This window comes from Nannospalax galili, unplaced genomic scaffold, assembly GCF_000622305.1.
Source record: "Nannospalax galili isolate Female #2095 unplaced genomic scaffold, S.galili_v1.0 scaffold31, whole genome shotgun sequence".
Taxonomy (NCBI): domain Eukaryota; kingdom Metazoa; phylum Chordata; class Mammalia; order Rodentia; family Spalacidae; genus Nannospalax; species Nannospalax galili.
Genome location: NW_008332149.1, coordinates 43,497 through 64,795, shown reverse-complemented (window position 1 = coordinate 64,795; position 21,299 = coordinate 43,497). Strand labels below are relative to the sequence as shown.

General features: G+C 49.0%; 1 protein-coding gene across 3 annotated transcripts in view; it reads right to left on the bottom strand.

Annotated features, from left to right (window-relative positions):
- Chst15 (carbohydrate sulfotransferase 15) overlaps positions 1-18,106 on the bottom strand; it is a 97,059-nt gene extending 78,953 nt beyond the window's left edge. For 2 of the 3 annotated variants that reach the window (XR_607054.3, XM_008827247.3), the window contains exon 1: positions 17,976-18,106. The gene's annotated coding sequence lies outside the window, so the exon portion shown is untranslated. Of the gene's footprint in view, positions 1-17,246; positions 17,465-17,975 lie in introns of all 3 variants that reach the window. The other variant, XM_029560714.1, reaches the window with a different exon arrangement.
- Between the last annotated feature and the right edge of the window lie 3,193 nt (positions 18,107-21,299).

The window sequence follows — 21,299 nt, the reverse complement described above, 5'->3', positions numbered from 1 at the left end:
TTAATCATAAACAATGTGAAATGGCGCTATTACTTCAATAATTATTGATAAACATTTATTGTCAAAATTTCCTAATGTGGGGCTGGAGAGATGGCTCACTGGCTAAGAGCACTGCCTGTTCTTGCAGAGGACCCAGGCTCAGTTTCCAGCACCCACATGGCAGCTAACAGCTGTCAGTAGCTCCAGTTCCAGGAAATCCAACACCCTCTTCTGGCCTCCATAGACATTGCACAAGGATGCACGCAAAACACTCATATACATAAAATAAAAATAAATAAATAAATACCAAAAACGTTGTTTAATTCCCTAATGTGATAGCCTTAGGGATGTCCAAAGAGGACCCTGGAAGGCTTAATGCACAGAAAGGTGACAGGAATGCCCGCTGAAGACCTGCTGGAGTGGCTTCCACAGAAGAAAGGATGGGGTTAACCTGTCATTAGCACAGACCAACTCTGGCAGCCCAGGTATGGGGAAGGTCCAAAGCCTCCTGACAGAGGAGTCAGGAGCCAGAGTGCTGTCCCATGGAGACCATAACCACCCCCATAGAATGATAGCAGGGTGGGTCAGCAGCCTAGAAACTAGAAGCTAAAAGGCAGAGAAACAGCAGGAGTAGAGGAACCACCCACAGCAGGGCCCTCAAGAAAAACATCTGGAAGCAGCGATCGAAGAGAGCAAGGTCTTCTACCTGAGAAGGTTCAAGGGAAATCACGTCATGGGGTGGGGGCCAGGAAAGTGTTGGTCAAGGAGGGACCAGACCAATGTAGATGTTTACTATGCCTAGTCCTTCTGCAAAAGGTCACCTGTCTCTGACCCAAGCTTCTTGGAATTGTCACTGAACTCAAGTTAACACCCTTATTTCAGGCTTGTTTTTAAGAGTATTGTCCCAGCTCCCCACCAAGGCTTCCCTCTTAAGCATGCTCTAACATAGAAATGGCCTCTGCTCACAAGCCACCAAGCCGCAACCACTGTGAGAGACAAGGGTGTTGTTACTATGTTTCTTGTTGACCCTGACTTCTGAAACTGAGCAGCTGCTGGCCAGCAGGGCTCAGACAGATGTTCCTTACCCTAATGGATGAGACTATAAAGGACAATTTGGAGTCAAACTCCCAAATGTTCTTCTGGAAGGAAGCTAGAGGGTAAGGCAAGACACTCACCTCAGCAGGCCTTCCTAGTAACAAAAGTCAAGTGAGGACATAGCAGGACAAGAAAGACCGTAGCCAACCCTGTGCTCGGGTCAAGTTCTCAGTCCCTGAGACACTCCCACCTACTCTTCTAGCCTGCCTTCTTTGCATCTAGTGACCTATCTATCCATCCATCCATCTGTCCAACCATCTCCAACCTTGAATAAGACATACTTCCTGTTTCAAAGGGACTGAGAACATCTGGCCACAGAGACAAGGCAGGGGCAATTCTGTGCTGTCAGTTCACTGGTTGCTGTGGGGATGTGGGATGGAGTCATTTCCAGAGTGAAGGAAAACCCATCTAAACTCCCACGTCTCCTGCAGAGGCAGGGAACGTGCATGTAGGTTACATCTAGGGAATTCAGACTGAGACACAAAACCAGTCACAGTGGACGTCTCCAGAGACTGAGGACAAATGAGACTCCTTCCTGAGGTCACTGTGCTAATGGCCTGTCCCGTGTTTTCACCATATAAGAACTGGAAACTCTCCTGGAAGAGTGAGTGTAATCTATCAAGTGGCAGGTGCTTCCTCTTTAAAGAGCTGAGTGCATGTAGTTCCATAGATGTGTATGCACAAGAATGCATACCTGATGCCATTGAACCCATGTATAACCACAGGCTATACATGCTGTTAAAACCCTATGGGGTTTCTAATACAGCACCCCAGTTTTAGAGCACCTAAGTTTCCTCCCAAATTCACTTCTTTGTACAGCGGCGAAGGTCTGTTAGGACGCCAGTGACAACAATGTAATCAAGATATGCTGGTTATTTTTGGAAGAACAGTTTCTCAACTCCTCCTTCTCTTTGTCATCTCCATCGTCCACATTTTCTGGGTGACTTTCACTGGCCCTGGGGCGGGGAGGGGTCTGTTCTCTCTGCATCCTAGTTAATCGCTACGTCAACAGCATCCTTTTAGCACCTCCACCTTAGTGACTGGTGACAGCTTTTTATTGTCCTTTATGTGACTCCACCCTGCTCCTCTCCAAAACCTCTCCGATGCCTCTCCAACAAAGATGCCAAGGTTTGTGGACTTGAACTCAAGTCAGCTTCTGATCAGAGCAGGAAGAACCCAGATGTTCTGTGGAGAGCAGTGCTGTCTTTCTTGCCTCCCTGAGCTGGTCTGTAATCCTCCATTTCCCCACCATAGTGACTCTGTCAGCACAGAAGCTTCATTACATCCAGACTTCTCTTCTACACACTGTCTGCTGCCTCTCGGCATGCTGGGAAGTTCTGCAAAACTGAGGGGAACTTCTGGGGTTTTCTTCTCTATTCTCAGCCCATCTGCATATCTACAGGGCCAAAGCAGGCATCTGGCTTTTTCCTGCGGTCAGCTTCAGCCACTGTGACTATCTTGTCCTCTGGTCTGGGTGGCACAGGGCAGGACAAGGCAGCTTACCCGCCCCAGTCACCTCCAGAGCTGCCCCATGATAAGAGAGCAGAACTTTCCCAAGCAGAAAAGAACACTCCAGCCACAAAACATGCACATCTACCTCAGTGGGGCTCAAGGGAGACTTGGAAACAAAGCATTTGAAATGCTCATCTGGGGACAGACCCCCAGGACTGCACACCCTTGCTCACTGCCAACCTGGCTGGGGAGGTCCCCAGCTCGGCTGCAATGGAGTTCTTCCCTTCCCTTAGCCCAGCACGATATCTTCACAACTTCCCAAAGGCTCCTGGAGTCACAATCACAGGCCCTTGTTTATAGGCTTGGCCAGATCAGATAAAATTTCATTCTTTGAATTGGTTCCTAATATAATTATTCCCCGGATCAACAGCGGCCTCTCCTTGCTGCAGGGAAAAAGAACTCGAGAGAAGCGGGCGCCACAACTTGCAGCTCTTGTGGCATCTGGTGACGGATGAGCTGTTCCCAGGCCTTTTCAGGTTAGAGAGGGTTAGAAGAGCCAGCTAGGGCAGGGCAGCCACCATCTGTCCACCAACCTTGACCTATTCCCCCAGGTCAGGCCAGAGGGTAGCCTGGGGTTTTATAGAGTGTTCAGGAAGAACATTTTGAAGTAACTGAATTGCAATTCAAAAACCTGGATTCAGTCTTGGCTCTGTGTGTGGCCTCTCTGAGCCTCAGTTTCCCCATCTATAAAAGGGATCCAAACTACACTCTTGACAGAAGTCCTTTCAACTGTACAATTTAGTATCTTATCCAACATCATAACAAGTGGGATCAGGACCCTATTTGAAAAGCAAGCATTCTCTAGGGCCAGAGAAGGAGAAATAAATGAATCTTTTTATCAGGAGGAAGTAAAAACAGCTGGAAAAAAATATAACACTAAACATAGAAACACAGTCATGTGAAAAACCTGAGACACAAAAGTTCATACCGCAATATTCATGAGATCCAAAACATGGAGAACGTGTAAATGACCATCAGCCGACACATGGGTAAACAGAACTGTGGGCAGAACTGTGGGCTGTCAGGTGAGATGACAGATGCCATGACACAGATAATACAGAGTAAAAGAAGTCATTCACAGAGAACCACATTCTACAAGATTCTGTCCATGTGGAAGTTGAGAATCAAGGAACCGGATTGACAAGGGACCAAACCGAAATTGGTGGCTGCTCAGGAGGACTGGGTAGAGGAATGGGGGGGCCTCAATAGCTACAGGGCACAGGCTTCTCTCACTGAGGTGATAAATGCCATAAAAACAGGTATATCACCCACAATGCAAGTTATCTGTGAATAAAGATAATTGTATACCTTACATGGGAAAACTGTAGAACATGTGTGATGGGCCATCTTCAGTGGCAACCTGACTGGATTCAGAATCACCATGGAAACACAGATGTACTGCGTCTATGATAGTGTTTCCTGAAAGGTTTAACTGAAGATGGAAGACCCTCCCTGAATGTGGGCAGAACCATCCCAGAGGATGTGGTCCCAGACTGGATAAGAAAAGAGAAACTAATCCTCTCTCCTCTCCTCCTCTCCCTTTCTCTCCTCCCTCCCTCCTCCCTCCCTCCCTCCCTGTCTCTCTCCCTCCGTCTCCTACCCTCTCTCTCTGTCTCTGTCTCTCTCTACCCCCTCCTCTCTCTCCTCTCTCCTTCCTGACTGTGAAACACCATGTGACACAATTCCTGCCACCATGCATTCCCCATCACGACGGACTATACCCTCAAACTGTGAGGTAAAATAAACCCTTCCTTCCTAAGTCAGGGTATTTTGTCACTGCAATGAGAAAGGTAACTAATCCAGCATGTGAGTAATATCTCAACTGAACTGCTTTAAAAGAATATGTTGAGTGATTGATTAAAAAAAAAAAAACAGCCTGTTGCATGACTTTCAAAATCAGTGAAGACGAGAGTTAGGTTTTATAAACGGGAATACAGGAGCGAGCCAGTTCCTAGGCTGTCTGAGAGGGAGGTCCAGTTAGTAAGCAGGGCTTCCTTCTGTAAACCAGAAACCTGTTGACTGGAGAGTGGGAAGACCTGCATTTTTCTACTGATTTGTTCCCTTTATAACAGCTAAAAGCAGATTTATTCTCCACCACTCAAACAGCAAGGAGGCTTCACCTGCTTTTTAATACATCATTTTTATTCTGAGCCAAATTGTACACAAGGCAAAGGATTCGTCAACTGATGACCAAAGAACAAATTATTTTTTTCCTTTGGCCTGGCAGACAGTTGTGAAGAGGTGACCCCCATTGCTAAAGCTCCCCTCTCCATCTTTTTACAGCCCCTTCCATGTCATTTCTTACTGAAACTGCTGTCAAGTGGGTATAAATAGCTACTCAGAGTCAGGACCACACCAAAAACCTCAGGCTGATAACATTCCTCATTAATGGGCATCCTTTCATCCCTCATCCAGTCTTCCTGATAACTTTCTTAGGCAAATTCAGCACATTCTAGAAGCAGCCATTTCCTGACTTTCAACATAATATACTTCCATGACTGACCAGAGGAGGTCCTGGACTGGACCTGTCTGGAACATGTTAACTCTATAAAAAACTATGACAAGAACTATAAGACTCTATGACAAAAGAGGGTTACACTCCTGTGAATCAGGATGTAGATGAGCACAGGAAAAGTAGTATGTTTCCATAATTCAACACCATCTAGAACATGCAAGATGATGACCTTCCTAGGACCCTCACTCGTAAGCCCATTTAATCTGTCCTTTGGGTGAGGTGGGTTCACTGGTTGGTCAAAGGGCCAAATGTCCATGTTTGGCAGTGAATGGCACAGAACTCTACTTCTCTTCTCCCTCCTACTTTACTTCCTCTTCAATTTGGAGCTCAGCGACCCAAGACCTTGATGAGGAAAAGACTCCGAAGCAGGACACCAGACTTTCCTGTTCTCAGAACTCCAAGTCCTGTGCAAGGCAGAGCTGAATAAGGAAAGATGGATCCCACTGCCTCAAAGAGTCCTGGTCCAAAGCCATCTGTGTTCTGTGGATGGAGGAGAAGGAGGTCTCACCCAAGAGAAGGGATCGTGGACTGGCAGGGTGGTAATGTACAATGGAAGCCCTCTGTTTCAGCTTCAAAGGGAGCAAGAGCTGGAAACCAAAGATGGAGGCCAAGGGCCTCAGCAGTCAGTACATTTGCAGGATTCTCTTGACTCCTGTCTCATTTGCCCTTCATCCTGCAGTAGGAGGGAGGCTGCCACACGGAAGGCCAGCTTCCAGATGACCTCTGCTCCTCCAGCCTTCCCCATAGGAGCCTCTAGGCCAAAGAGTTGCTACTTGTTTGTTATTCGTCGTCGCCATTTTTTGAGATGGGGCCTCACCACATTGCCTAGTCTGGTCCTGAGCACTGCATTCAGACGGTCCACTCACCTCATCCTCCTGAGCGGGAGAAGAACTGAGGAAATGCTACCTGTTCTCATTAGCTTTTCTTGTCACTGTGTCAGAAGCAACTCAAGGGAGGAAGGATTTGTTGTGGCTCACAGTTCAGGGGATACAGTCCATCGTGGTGGAGAAGGGCTGACGGCAGGCAACTCCATCCATGGCAGCAGGAGTTTGCAGCTCAGCTTGCTCACATCTCAGTGTCTGACCAGCAACAGGCCAGAAAAAAAGCCAGGGTATAATCCTGTAGTCCTCTTCCTACAGTTCCACATCTGCCAGGCAAACTCCATCTCCATTAGCTTGAGACCAAGTGTTCAAACAAATAAACTGAGGGGATGGGGGTATTTAACACACTCAAACCATAACAGCCCTCCATAAGCTCATGCCCATCTCAAAATGCAAAATACATTCATTTCTATCTAAAAGTCCCCATCAATGTTCAGTTCCAACACTGCTTGATGGAGTTTGCCTGGCAGGAGGCTGGAAAGATGGCTCAGCAGCTAAGAGCACTGACTGCTCTTGCAGAGGACCCGGGCTTGATTCCCAGCACCCACATGGCGGCTACAAACTTTCCTTAACTCCAGTTCCAGGGGAACCCAAAGCCCTCTTCTGACCTCCATGGCATTGCACGACAGGGGTGCACTCACATAGCAGGCAATACACTCACACACATAAAATAAAAATAATAAAATATTTTTTTAAAGTCCAAAGTTTCTTCTGAGACATGGGTAATCTCTTAATTGTGAGCCCCTTTAACATTTAAAAACAAATCACAGAGTTTCAATATACAGTGGAGCAGAATAAAGATTCCCATTCCAAAAGAGAGGACTGGATACAGCCAGGAAAGACTGGATCAAAGCAAGACCAAAGCCTAGTAGAAAAACACCAAACCCTACAGCTCCATGTACAGCATCTAAGGCTTGTGATGGCATCATCTGGCTCCAACAGGTTTGAGTAAACCCACCCCTACAACTCTGTCATTTGTATCACATTTAAGTCTTTTGGTCTGGCTCTATCCTGTGCCTATAACTTCTTGGCAGATGATCCCTTTTCCTGGCATCTAGGGCATCCTGGGGTCTCCGTTGCATCCTTCACAGCTCTGCACACAGATCATCTAAGGAGCACCACACAAGGAATCTGATGCTCCTCTGTGTTTCCTGGTCTTGGCAGCTCTTTTTCTGAAACCTTGGTTCAAGCCTCCATGACCCCAGAACTCTTGAATTCTTCATGCTGCAAAGCCAACACAATGTGGACAAAGCCAAACTCTGCCAAAAGCTGAAGATGTAGCCTGGCTTCCTTTGACGTTGGCTGCAGTGGTTCTAGAGGGCCTGGATGGCTGAACCCAGGGAAACACTTCCCTAGGCAGTCTTGGTGGAGTGGGATACCCAAAGCCTTTATCTTCTCAGTATTCTTTCTCTTTTTTGGAGGCAGAGTCTCCCAACTGGTCTGGAACTCACTATGCAGACCAGTCTGGCCTTGACCTCACAAAGATCTTCCTACCTCCGCCTCCCAAGTACTGGGATTAAAGGTATGTGCCACCACACCCAACTAAGATACTCTCTTTTTATTTTTTAAATATTTTATTCTTTTATATTTTATGTGTATGAGTGTACTGCTTACATGTCTGTGAGTACACCTGTGTCAAGCAATGCCCACGGAGGTCAGAAGAGGGCTTCAGATCCCCTGGAACTGGACTTACGGATGGTTGTTAAACACCATGTGGGTCTTGGGATTCAAACCCGGGTCTTCTGCAAGAACAGCCAGCGCTCTTAACCATTGAGTCGGGTCTCCAGCCTTTCATGTTTAGAGTCTTAATTATAATTTGCTTAAATCATTCTTGAAAAGTAGTATTAAATTCTCTTCAGTAGGCTCAGGTCAGGGCTTACAACGTAGCTCAGTGGGTAAAAGTGCTTTTCACCCAGGCCTGAGAACCTGCATTTGATCCCTAGAACTCACACAAAAGAGCCAGGTGTAGTGTGCACATCTGTAACCCCAGCAAGCCTATGGTACGATGTGGAGTCAGGAGAGTTGCTCGTTACAGATGGTTGTTAGCCACCATATGGGTGCTGGGAATCAAACCTGGGTCCTCTATAAGAGCAGCAGACAGTCTTAACTGCTGAGCCAGCTCTCCAGTCCCAGATTCTCTCTTCTTAAGGAAAGTTTTAAGTTGGTTTACGTTGCTACACCCTGGAATCTTCAAGCATTGGTGAGATTTTGTCCCAGGGCAAAATCTGCAGACCTCTCAAAATCTGCTAATCTCTTTAACAGTTACCTCCTGCTCTGCCTGGATCTACCTTGTCCACAACTTTAAGCATGATCACCATCCTTTCCTTGTCAAACTGTACGCTGTCCACCTTTCTTTACTTCTGCAGTTCTGTTCTATACAGTATCTGGCTCAAACTAGTGAACAGTAACCACACCACAGCCTGGCCACTATGCTGTCCTGAAATTTCCTCCACTAATGAGTTAGTCCCTTACTTTTGAACTCAGTCACCCTCATATTTTCAGAACAATGGTAGACCGCAGCCAAAATCTTTACCCAGATGCAACATGAGTGGCCTCCAGCCCAGTTCCCAATAGAGTCTTTTTACCCTTTGAAACCTCCTGAGCCTGGCCTTCACCATTCACATTTTTTATTGATATTCTGGTCTTCCAAACTTCTGTGAGAATGGCCCATTAAGCACTTTCTATATTATTCAGTTTTTCTCATCGCTCTACCAAAATGCCAACAGAAGAAACTTAAAGAAGGAAAGATTTACTTGGGCTCACGGTTCAGGGGCTAGAATCCAACACAGCAGGAAAGGCTGTCAGAGCTTGCTGTATCTTGTTGACCAACCAGCAAGCAAAGCATTCAACCCAGCAGCAGAGACAGCCTAGAACCCTCAAGTCCTACAGCCTTATACCCGCTAGCCCGGAGTTATGTCCAATGGGTTCTACAACCTCCTAAAACAGCACCACTAATTGGGAACAAACATTCAAACACATGAGCTTGTGGGGGACATTTTACACTCAAACCATAATACCACCAAAATATGCTACTTGATATGCTGGTTCCTTTGAACTGAGGAAAGAGGGTGTAGGCAGAGGCTCTCTCTGGGCCTCTTATCTGCTAGGAGAAGATTCTCTAACAGAAGGTCAATGTGAAGAGTCCCCTCCAGGTTCTTATCAGTGATGGACGATTAATTGTGGCTGTGGAAGTTGGGCTGGTAGTTGACAGGAACCCAGTCAGACTCACTTCTTCTTTTAAGGGCAGCTCCAAGACCACTTTCATTCCATAAGTGACTGAGATGCACAGCAAGACAAAATCTTTGTTCACAGTACCACTGCTCCCCCAACCCTCTTGTGATTTGAGGTCACCCCAGGAGCCTCAAGCCTTACTCCTTTCTCCAGCCCAGGATGACCTTGAAGCATCTGGCCCTGTTTCCCCTGTTCTACTTATGGGATTGCTATGTGTATATAATCAACTATGAGTTTCCTTCTGTTCATCTGTCTTATGTCAGTTTAATTTGTAACCCAGCCAAAAATCCAGATGTAAAGGGAAGCCATTTTCTATCCAATGATTTACATCTAGGGCTGACCCAGAGGAAGTCTCAGGAATGACCTTCCCCCAGGCAAGACAGGGAGCCTAGCCCAGTTCCCAGTAGCCCCTGGCCCCAAACCCAGACAACAGGGCAGGCCAGAAAAATAAGCAAGCCTTTGACAGATCTGGGATGGTCTCCACAGGACAACTGAAAAGCTAAACTGTCCCTGAGAATCCAGTGGGGTAGTTGTCATACAGATCCATGCAGTTTAATACTAACTCAGCAATGAGAACTTCCTGCTCCCTGTACCAGTTGGTCCACAGCAGCACTGACACCACCATCCTGGTTATCTTCCACAGCAACTGACAGCTCTGAAACTCAGAGCCTGGTTAGAAGACACTAAGGTAAGCCAGGACCACCAGCCCAGCCCCCATCCGGATGTCCAGGAAACAGGACCAGGAAGCTGGACTGGACCATCCCAGGGGACCTTGACCTGAAGTCTGTCACTGCTCCTTACACTTCTGCAACTCTCAAGACCAAAGGATCAGCCATGTGTGCTGAGACACACCACAGCAGCCCAGGTTCCCCAGGGCCACTGCTTTCCTGGAGCCTTGAAGATCCCTCATGTGCACAAAACAAACATGGTTTGGTATGTGTACATTTGGAAGACTCTTTATATAAACAGGTTCACAAATTGCAGGAAAACAATCCTCTATAGACCAATAGTCTGATTCAGGGTTTAGAAATTAGAGTCACTAAAAATACACACCAGGACATACTTTATATTTTTAATGCAAATATTTACATTCCAAACAAAGGAGGCTGGGCCACTAAGACAGGCTATATACTCCAGTCACACAAAATGCTAACAGCCCTGGCTCTCGCCTAAGTACAGAATTTCTTATATTCTTGAAATACCAAACAAATTTTCCCCTGGACTCTCAAGATACAAAAGAGCTGTGATGACTATCTTTTAATAGCCCCTCTAATTTGATACCAGGAAGTCCAAGGTCCTTATACAAGGCTCTTCTGGAAGGTCAGCCACAACTGTCAACTCTCCTGGGCCATGCTACCAAATTCAGAGTTTCTATGTTCTGGGAATATCTCCAGAAGAGACCAGCTTTCAGAAGGATCTTTTTAAATCAATGCATGGATTCAACTAATGGCAATCACTCTCAGCTAAGAGTGATTCCAAATAAGAGAATGTATCAAGGGTTGTTGAGAGGCCCGCTATGCCTGGCAAAGCGACGAACGAGAACATCGTATTACATGGAAAGGAGTCTAGGTTGAGAAATACAGCTGAGTACAGGAGAACATTATATGTCAGTGGGAGAGGGAGAAAAGTGAGCCAGACAGCAGGAGTGACTGAAGCCCAGGCTTCCTGAAGGCAAGGAGGTGGGTGGGAGGTGGGACAAAAGGAAAGATGGACAAGAGGTTCCCTTCTCAGCAACTAGGGGAACCTGAGTGCAGTCAGGTCTAAGTTGACTGGCCAGAGAGCTCCATCTGGCAGAAGTACAGACCAATGCCAGACACGAAGCATTTGCCTATCATACCCACACTTGAGACACTAATACAGGAGCATCACTTGAGTCCAGGAGTTTGAGACCAACCAGAATCACATAGCAAGATGGGGGGGAGGTGGGGAGGAGGAGGAAAGGAGGAGAGAAGAGGAGGAGGAGGGAAGGAGGAGGAGGGAGGAAGAGGAGGAAGAGGAGGAACAAAGGTGGAAGGAAAAAAGAATCATACGAATGTTTTATAAACAGAAAATTTGAGATGAGAGCTACCTGATCATCTAGGGTTTTGTGCCAATTACATGGATGAATTTTTAATTTAAAAATTATATATTAATTTTTTAAAATTTATTTTATGTACAAGAAGCACAGAGAAGGAGGGGGGGGGGGTGGGGAGGAGGAGGAGGAGGAGGAGGAGGAGGAGGAGGAAGGAGAAGAAGCAGAAGCAGTCACCAATTGAGGCATCAAGGAGGAAGGAAAGAAAAGATTCCTGGCTAGTAGTCAGCCACTACCTCCACTCCAGGTGAATCATGTTCAGGTTAGAATTCAGCTTTGAAGCCCATGGTCACTCCCCAGACTAACAAGAAGCAAGAAAAGATATTTTTCTTGAGTTTACAGCCAGGTACTTTCCCATCTCAGATGACCACACAGAGTTGATACACTACACACATGCTGTGGCCACCCTGCCCACCGCATACCAAAGAGGTGCCATATATCAACCCTTTACTATGGGCAGACACTGGGCTCAACACTTTGTTTCCTGTCAGAGGGAGGAAGCTGAAGGTGGGAACTTTCCAGTATCTAGATCTGGTAGTATCTACAGGCCTGCACTGCCTCATAATGAGTAGACAGTTCTCCTTCTGGCTGCCCCAAGAAGGAAACGGGCTGCTCGGGAGGGGCCGCAGTTTCCAGCTCTGTTGTATGTAGACTTGCAACCTCCCATTTCATTGCACACCCTGCCCACCGGCTGGTTCAGCGCTCACTTTACCTCAGCTCTAGGGGGGGAGCAAAGGTGGTTTTTGATCTCTGCCAGAATGTGCCCAGAAGAGTAGCTGGATTTGGGTAGCATCCCTGACCAATTGTACTATTTATAATAAATTACCCAAAAAGGTAGAGGCTGTTAACCTTATCATATAGACGAGGAAACTGAGACACAAGATTATTCCTTGTCCAGCGTCACAGGAAAAAAATGAAGAAGCACAGCAAGGATCTGAACCCAAATTGGTGTGGAGGTCGGGCTCTGCCTACGACCTATGGCCTATGACCTATGCAGTCCCTGAAGTAGCTATAGGACCCAACCCCTGAGCTACAGAGGATAGCCATACTGTGGCCCTAAACAGTTGCTGATCTAAAGTGCTGGCTGTTCTTCCCATCAGCTAAGCTCACTCACAAGCAAAGAAAGCGCAGACACACTCCAAATCACTTTCATCGAGGGCATAGACCAATGGTGCATCTAACCTCTCCAACCTCTCACACTCTGAAATGCAAGGTTGGACCTCACGACAAAGGTGCCATGGGCCCAATCCCCCAAGATCAGCTAGCTACAAGGACATTGAAAAGCAAAAACAATTCCATCCTGGCCTGTCTTCCTCTGGGTGGCCACGCCACTGTCTTTTTGACCACAGGGAACAAAACAGCCCAGCGGGTACATATTCCATTTCAAGAGAAACTGTGAAGCTACCAGGCACTGAAGGGAAAATATAATTGTGTCTCGCCTATATTCGATTGTTTGCCTATGTTGGGGTATTTTCCAAACACCTGGGTGACTAGGCTGCCCATTTTAATATTTCTACCACAAACACAATTCTGAATAGTATCCAAGTTTCCATTTTTAATGACACCCTCTGCTTTTGAGGGTGAGGTTTCCTGAGAAACCTTAAAGGCCTGAACTAGGGTGAGCTCTAGAAATGTAAAATAGGTGTCAGGAAATGCCTGCCCCAGCCAGGAGCTCCCTTCTACACATTTTAGTTCAGGACCTTTTAAACTTAGAGAAGGGCTCAAGATGTGACACTCAAAGACCAGCTAGTCCAGCACAGTTTTACCGAAGGAAGACTGGTCTCTACCCTGCTTAACTGCATCTAATAGGAGCCCAGTCCCAGTGACCCACAGCCTGTCCCCAAGGTCAACTGAAGGCTTGGAGGGCAGGCTGGTGACCCTGTTCCCTTCCTGCACAGATGAAGAGGCAGCTCAGAGAGGTAAAGTCACCAGTCTCAGGAAACCTAGCTGGGATCCAAGGCAAACAGGGGCTCCTGGCTCTACGCTTTTGATGTTTTTCTAGTTTTTCTGTTCTTGTGTTAGGCAAGCCATCTACCACTGAACCACCTTTCCAGCCACGGCCTCATAGTTTTCAAGGAAGAATGTACCAGAGGTGATGATGTCCTCAAGAAATATATATATGTATAAAAAAAAAAAAAAAAAAAAAAAAAAAAAAAAAAAAAAAAAAGATGCCATGCAATTTTAAGACTTGAAAGACATCCCCGTATCTTTGAGTATGAGCTCTGGAGCTTAAAAAAGAAAAAAGCCACAAAACCCAATGCTCACTGAATGCATACTGTTTACCAGGCACTGTTCCCAGCACCTGGCAGGGCTTAACTCTTTTATAGGACACCTGGGTGAATTCATCCCAGAACACTCCAAGCTGCTGCTCCCACTGCACTTTCCCAGGGCCCCTCCAAGGTGCCTGTCAGCAACATTATGTAATTCTGACTTGCACAAGTTCTGCCTCGCCCACTAATCTCAGCACTGTGTGCTGAGAGCTGACTCTGCCCCCATGCACCTGGCCCAGGGCCACACCTAGAGGGAATGAATAAATGCTGCAGCGAGCTGCTGCAAATAACAGAGAGGAGGCTCTCCTTCCCTCGCATCCGGCATCCCTGCAAATTCTGCAAAGAGCAGAAAATCCTTCCCACCTGCCACCCCCATCCCGCCACCCCCCAGCCCCGTAACCACTTGCTGATTCACTCCAGCCTTCTCCGGGAGCAAGTATGTTATCTACCCCCCCACCTTCTCCCTCCTTCCTCCACTCCCAATCTGTGATCCTTCCTCCTGCACCAAAATCATGGGAAGGGTCTCCATTGCTCTCCCCCAGGCTCTAAAGGAAACAAAAGAATCCATCTGTAAGACATGCCAAGCACAGGGCCAGCTGTGAACACACAGGGATACAGCTAAGGACAGCTATTATGATCAATTGTCTTGCTTCCCAATTTTAGAAAAACAATCCTTAATGGCCCACAGGGACACAAACCCTTTTCTTCCTGGATGTTAGGCTGGACAAAGTACACAACTGCCACCCTTACGCTCACCTCAGAACATGGAGAGCCTGCTCTCCACACATATCATTTAGTCCTGGTGCTTGGCATCAGAGAAGCAGTGCCAGGGAACAAACCAGACCCTAATAGTTGAGAACAATGAAAAAGTCCACTGTGGATAGTATCAGTTGAGTGGATAGTCAGTTGAATGCAAACAAGACCTCTTTATTCCTAGCCAGGGAACCAAATTCACCTTTGAAGTAATTTAATCTCCTACCTGAGCTCCCCAATTTACAGCACAGAATGGGAGGCCCACTGTATTCCTGTTCCCAGTGACTCAACGGTCACTTCTAAATCGCACACTGCTAAAGACACGTCCTCTGAGTGACTGCTCGGGTGAGTGACACTCTCAGGCCAGCTACAACTTTTAAAAGACAGTTTCTGCTTTTAGAATTGAAGACAGTTCCTCTCTCATACAAATGGCCTTGAAATGGCATCTCTGCAAACCTGAACCTGCTGATGACCCAGGAAGGGGGCAGGTTCAATGGGTGTGGACAGAAGTGACCAGCTGCCAGCTCCAAAGAGTGTCTGTTCATCTCAGAGTTTGTAAGAGGTTCCAGCCAGCATGGTGGTGATGAAGAAGCCTGCCCAAGAGCAGGAGCTCAGAGCTGCAGGTCCTTAGGCAGGCCAGTCTACTGCTTTGAGGCCTGATGCCCACATCTGGAAAAGGAGGCTCCTCCTCCAGCCCCAGTCAGTCCCTTTCTTTCAAATTGCTTTTGCCTCATCTTAAGTCTAACTGCTGCTGAAGGATCAGTCTTTCTGACACTGCCACATCTGTGTCTCCCTAAGAAAGAGCTAGGACTTTGACTATCTTATCCCCAGGGTCTCCTCCTGCAGAGGTGCGACTGTGGGTCCTATTCAGTGAGTAGTTGCTGAGAAGCTTCATGCAGAGTCTCACTGTCCATGATGGGGGGTGCATGGCTGACTAATGAACAAACGACACTCAGCATGTGGCAGAGCTCAGGCAGCCAACAATTCTTGGTCCCAGTTGTTTCGTATCTCTCTACCACCGTGACCTCTTCCCTGGCATATCAACACAGGGCCATATGTCAAGCTCTGGACCCCTGGAAGGCACTCACCCCATACCTCTATCATACCTCCATTCAAGCCCACACTTATAAATCCAGGCTCTAGAAATGTCTTCAAATTAACAAAACCTATCAACTATGCTTTTTTCCCAACTAACTGGAGCTGAGTAGAGCCTTTCCCCCTATGGGTGGGCACATACCTGTTCAAGGCAAACCCCTCCCCCACACACATCTACAGACTGCTTTCTAGGGGGCTCAAAGCTACAGGCTGCTTGCTACTCCCATGAAATGCCCACAAGAGAAAGACACATAAAACACCACTGAGTTTCTTTTAGGGGGCCCTGAGATAGCTCCCTGGGAAGCCAGACCTTGGAGGGTAGGCTGGACCTGGAGCTCCACTTCTTGTTCACCTACACCCTAGTTGAGAGGTAATCAATGGCAAACTACCTCCCCTCCGCACTCCATCTCAGAAGGTGGCAAGGAAAAGCAAATCATCCTCCCAGTCTTTCTTTAGTTTGGGGGCAGACAAACTTGTTTGGTCAAAACCGACCTAATTATAAAGCATTTTTATTCCCAGGCTATTTTGAACAAAATTATATGATGCATGTTTTCATGTGTCAATCAACAGATTGTGGTTCAACATACACTTTGTAAAATCAGTAAGTGCCATATTCTGGAAGGAGGGGTCTTGATTTTGCAACATTGTAGAGGGAAAACTGGAAAGAAAAGTCAGAATGGGGGGAGGTGGGTTTCCGAGAGGAACTTTGGACAAACCCCTAGGCCTCGGTTTCTTCCTAGGCAATGAAAAGGGCCGATGGCCTTTTTGGGGTTGCCATCCTAACTCAGGGAGGGGATCCAAACCATTCAGGAACTGCATTGGGAGGCTAGGCTCACCAACAGAGGTACCCCATCGGTCAGAAGCAGCTGTTGATAAAAGGGCCGAAGCAATTCCAGCTGTCTGTTCAACTTCAATGCGTCCCTAGCCGCATCATCTCCAGGAGGCTTTCCTGAACTTTATTCCTGAAAACTGTGCCATTAACTTACCTGGCGTGGACGCGACAGATCTGTCAGAAGACCCAGGGAGGGAGCCCCTCAGCAGCTGGTTCCAACCCCCAGCCTTTCGGCCTCCACAAACTGGCCCATTGGAGGCACCAAGTCCAGCCACCAGCAGCCGGCAACCCAGCCCCAGCGTTGAGCAGCTAGGACCGCCGCTCCAGCAGAGTCATCCACCCAGGAGCGCAGGACAGGGAGGCAACGTGGATTACCAGCCCGCAACGGGGCAAACAGCGGTGCCCAGGACCTGGGTGGCTCGGAATCCTCAACATGAGCACGCACACGAGCCCACGCTAGCCAATCGGTTCTCCGCAGCTTTTCATTCATTCCCCGGAAAGGCCAGGCTCCCCTCGTCTGGGAGCCTCCATCCCGGATCCCAAAGGGTTCCACTGGGCCAAGTGCGCCACGACCCGCCGCCAGCCACCCACTTCCTCTCCACTGGCACACGCCGCGATCGCCAGCATCTCCCCCATGCGAGGGCCGCCGCCCCACTGCCCGGCTCAGACCTGCCTGGATCAGCTCGCAGCTTTCAAGCTGGCTGGGGACGCGGCGAAGAAACGCCGGCAACTCGGGAGTCACGCCGCCTCCCGAGACCACGGGGATCAGGGACAGGCACAGAAGGAAAAGGTGACAAAAGTTCAGGCCTCTAGGGACTCAGCTGCGCCCTCGTTTCCTCCCAGGCCTGTCCTTACAGTCCCTCCTCGCAGACCCGGGTCCCACCGGCTCGGAGCCTGAACCGATCCCCCGCTCCCTGCGCGCGCCTTCCCGCCCGAGCGGCCGTGCAATCAGAGCTGGGGTCCCGGAGGTGGCTGGATCGGTACCCAGACAGAGTGGGAGATGCCCACCTACCTGTCCCGGGGCGCGCCTGGAAACTTCCCCAAAGTGTGCGGGGGGAGGGGCAGCGAGCAGGGTTAGGGGAATCCGGGTTCCCGGCTCCGCCTGCGGCGCAGTCGCCCCCGGAAACCACCGCTGTGTCTGTCCATGCGTCCACTGTCCATCCGTCCTCCGCCCGCAGTTGCAGGGCTCGCGGGCCCAGGATCGCCCGGGTTTCGACTCCCGGGGCGGTTCTGCGGGACAGACAGCCGGTGCGTGCCGCGCAGCGTGCGTCCTCCGCCCGCCTCCAGCTGTCCACAGCGCCACCACGCCACCGCCCGTCCCCAGTCTCTGAGCTCTGGCCACATTCTCTCGGGCTAGGGAGGGGGCGTGTGAGCCCCGGCGCCGCCACCCGGCAGTCCTCGCCGCGGGGTCCCCAAGAGCGCAGGGCGCCGGGAGCGGTCAGGACCCGCAGCAAAGGGGACGCCTCCCGCCCGGGATAGCTCCGGGCTGGAACAGACTGGGCCGGGGGACGCGGGGCCCAAACCTGCCTGGGCTCAGCGCGCTCGCAAGTTCATTGTCTGCCTGGGCCGCCGCCGCCTGCGCGCCCGGAGCGCCTGCGCCGCCCCGACATCCAGCGCCCAGCCCCGGCCGCCGCCACCGCTGTGGGACCCGAACCCTCCGAGGGTCGCCGGAGCCCGGAGCCAGACCTCCGCCCGCCGCTTCTTGCCGCCCAGACCTCGGCACCTGGCACCCAACTTGTACCTGAAAAGCCAAGACCAGCTCAGAAGCCTCCGCAGCTCCGACTCCGCGGGAGCGCGCGCACAGCTCGGCGCTGGAGCCCCGCGTCCAGGGCGCGTCAACCTGACTCCCCGAGCGCTGGGAGGAAAAGTTTGGGAGTGACGTGCAGATGGCGAATGAAACATCCGAGCAGAACCCTCCCCCCCGCCCCATGTCGCGCTGACACACATCAGCTCAAGCCCGGAATGCAAGATCAAGGCGTGCGCGCTGAGCGGTGGGTTTGGACCCCGCCCCCTGCCCTCCCAAGTAAACACAGTTTGTGAGATGCAGTGATTCTGAAAAGGCAAACCGAAATCAAGTAAGTCTGGCAGTGACCCCCTGCCAGAGACATTTTTAAGGAACTTGGCGCCTTGGAGACATCCCATACATTGATATTCAAGGCCACGGAGCTGGTAGGTTCGGCGCCCTCTGTTGTATTTTTGCATCCAGCGAAGGCTGCCTGACTCCTGGCCCTGTAGGTTTGCTTGTTCTGGGAGGCAAGGCTCTGCAGGACCCTGAGCGTCACTGTCTGCCGCAGTGGCCCGCGGGGACTGCTCCAGGGAGACACCTGGACAACCCTTGAGCAAGGAAGGAGTCCAGTGGTCAACGCCTAGGCCAGGAGCCGAAGATGCTATCCGTTAACGTAAAGACAGCTTACACTCTGAAGAGTTGCTCAGGAGAGCCGTTGGAACTCCAAACTCAGCCTCGGAGACAGGATAAAGCCCCAGTCTTTGTCCTGTTCTTGTTCCCATGGCCAGAGCCCAGCACCCTATTTCTTGAACCTACCAGGAAAGAGCTTTTTAAACGGTAGAGTGCTGGCACAGGCGCTAAGGATGAGTCTAGACAATGGGAGTCTCCCTTTCCCTCTTGCCTGAGGTTCTAGCTCACCCTGCTCCAGCTTTTACCACCCTGAGGTTCTAAACTTCTGTCTCAGCTCCCATGGAAACTGATTCAGAGGTCGCAATCAGAGGATTAATAAGTACAGATGGGAACTCTGGATGACAGGAGTTCTTTAAAATCCTGGATGACAGGGGAGTTCTTTAAAACTGCTGTCTTGTTTTCCTACAAATACTGCCTCTTACATAAAATCAGCAAAGAAAGGTTAGTGAAGCAATGAGCTGGCCCCTCCTGGTCACAGACTGGACTGCTTTTTCCACTTAGACTTTGCTAGGTGATTTGGGGTCTTTTTTTTTTTTTTTAAACAAAACCCTTTTTCTAAAAATACAATGAGCTGGTTTTTGCAGGGTTCACAATTCCCAATAGATAATGATGCCATTTTTCAAGGTCTTACACACATCTTGGCTTTGGAGCTTATTTATTAGCTCCTGAGAAAAGCCTGCCTTTCAGTGAGGTTTATATATGCGAGTAATTGCATTGGGGACACAGTGCAGGTTGCTGTTAAAAAGGGTGAGTTGTGCGGACGCCTGCAAGGAAAGCCCTGGGCCAGGCAGCTGTCAGGCCAGAGTACGCAGCCAGTTTAAGCAAACACAGGGAAGGTTCTTTGGAAGCAGCAAGAAGGAAATCCCCTCTTGTAAGGGTATGTGGAACATGATCCCAGGGCCACACATACAGGCCTTTCCTCTCCCCACAAATGAGTACATGCTATGGGCATGGTGCTGGGCCCACCCAGATGACTTTCAGATTCAGGTGTCAGAAATCACGGCTGACATGGAGCAAATTGTTTTAAAGTAAAATCACGGCTCTGCTTTGCTAGGCCTCCACCAGGGACTCCACAAAGGTATTTATCCACGTGCCTGAGATTAACCAAAGGACTTTTTTTTTCTCCTCTCAACATTAACTTCAAAAAAATTGTTCAAGAATTGCACTTGGGCCTATTCTGGAAAGCTCTGACAGTGCCCAAAGTCCTGTGTGCGTGTGTGTGTGTGTGTGTGTGTGTGTGTGGTGTGTGTGTGTGTGTGTGTGAAGGAAAGAGAGTGTGTGTGTGGAGGGAAGAGGGTGTGGGTGGGAGAGAGGGAGGAAGGGAGGGATGCATGAGAGAGCAGCGTGCTAGCAGGGCATTGGCAACTCATGGGTCAGAAACAAATACAGAAAGTTTAAGAAGACACACATGCCCTCCCTGGCATCTGTTCTTAGGGTTCCATCATCATGGGGTTGTGTTGCCTGGGTTCAAATTCTACTTGTGAGAATTCCACTGAGCAATTGTAGGTAAGTCACCTCCTTCTGAGCTGTTAGTGGTGCATTGACATATTGATCCTACCTCTTTAATCTTCCATGGTAGCCACATTAGTCCATTTTGTGTTACTATAACAAAGCATCTGAGGCTGCCTAGCACTGTAAGGACAAGGGGTTTATTTAACTCATATTTCTGGAGGCTCAAGAGCCTGTTTCTGGTGATGGCTTTTTTTTTTAACTGGCAGCATTCTAGGGTCATGACAAGAGACCCTGTGTCTCCATGTGTCTTCTGATCCATCTCCCTTTTTTTTCATAAAAACCACAAGTATACAATCACGAGGCCTTTAATGTCAAGTTGCCACAAATTAGAATTACCTGAGTAGGGAGCCTTAGCTGAGGAATTGTCCTGATTGCCTTGTTGATCTGAGAAGACCCACCCCAAATGTGGGCAGCATCTTCTGATGGCAGCCCAGATAAAAAGGGGCATGGCAGAAGGGAGGCTACCCCCTGTTCCTTGTTTGACCTGCCCTTTTACCTCTGAGTTGGTTTATCCTGTTGCTGCTGTTGCTGATTCCTTTGCTGACATCAGAGCCAGTGTTTCCAGGCTTCTGAGGACCAGCGGCTCTCCTCCGTGTTTGGGGCACCAGACTCGGACTTCTGAGGCACCCAGTATGGTAGACTGAGCAACTACCACAGCCTTGGCCTCTCCAGTGTGATACAGCAACGGAGGGATTCTTCCCACTCCTCAGCCTCAAGACAGCAACTACTGGGTTCTCAGCCTCTCCAGTGTGATTCAGCTGTTACTACTGTTTCAAAGTAAACTGGTTAATAAAAATGTACGTATATATCCATTCTGTGGGTTCTGATCCCATAGAGAACCCTGGCTAATATGTGAGGCTTCTACCCAGACGACCTTATTTGATTCTACTTACCTCCCAGAGGCCCCACCTCTAAACACTATAGTTACCTTTCTACCCTTTAATACATCACAGTAGGGATTAAATTTCAACACGGGCATACCTGGGAGACACACTGAAGCCACATCCAAACTATAGCAGGGTTCACAGCCACAAGTGTGGATTACTCTTCTCCATGACTTGACTTTGGACTTGCTTTTTTGTGCACAATAAGGGATTAGGGCCCAGAGGCTGGAAATGTGCTTACAAGCTTCCCCTT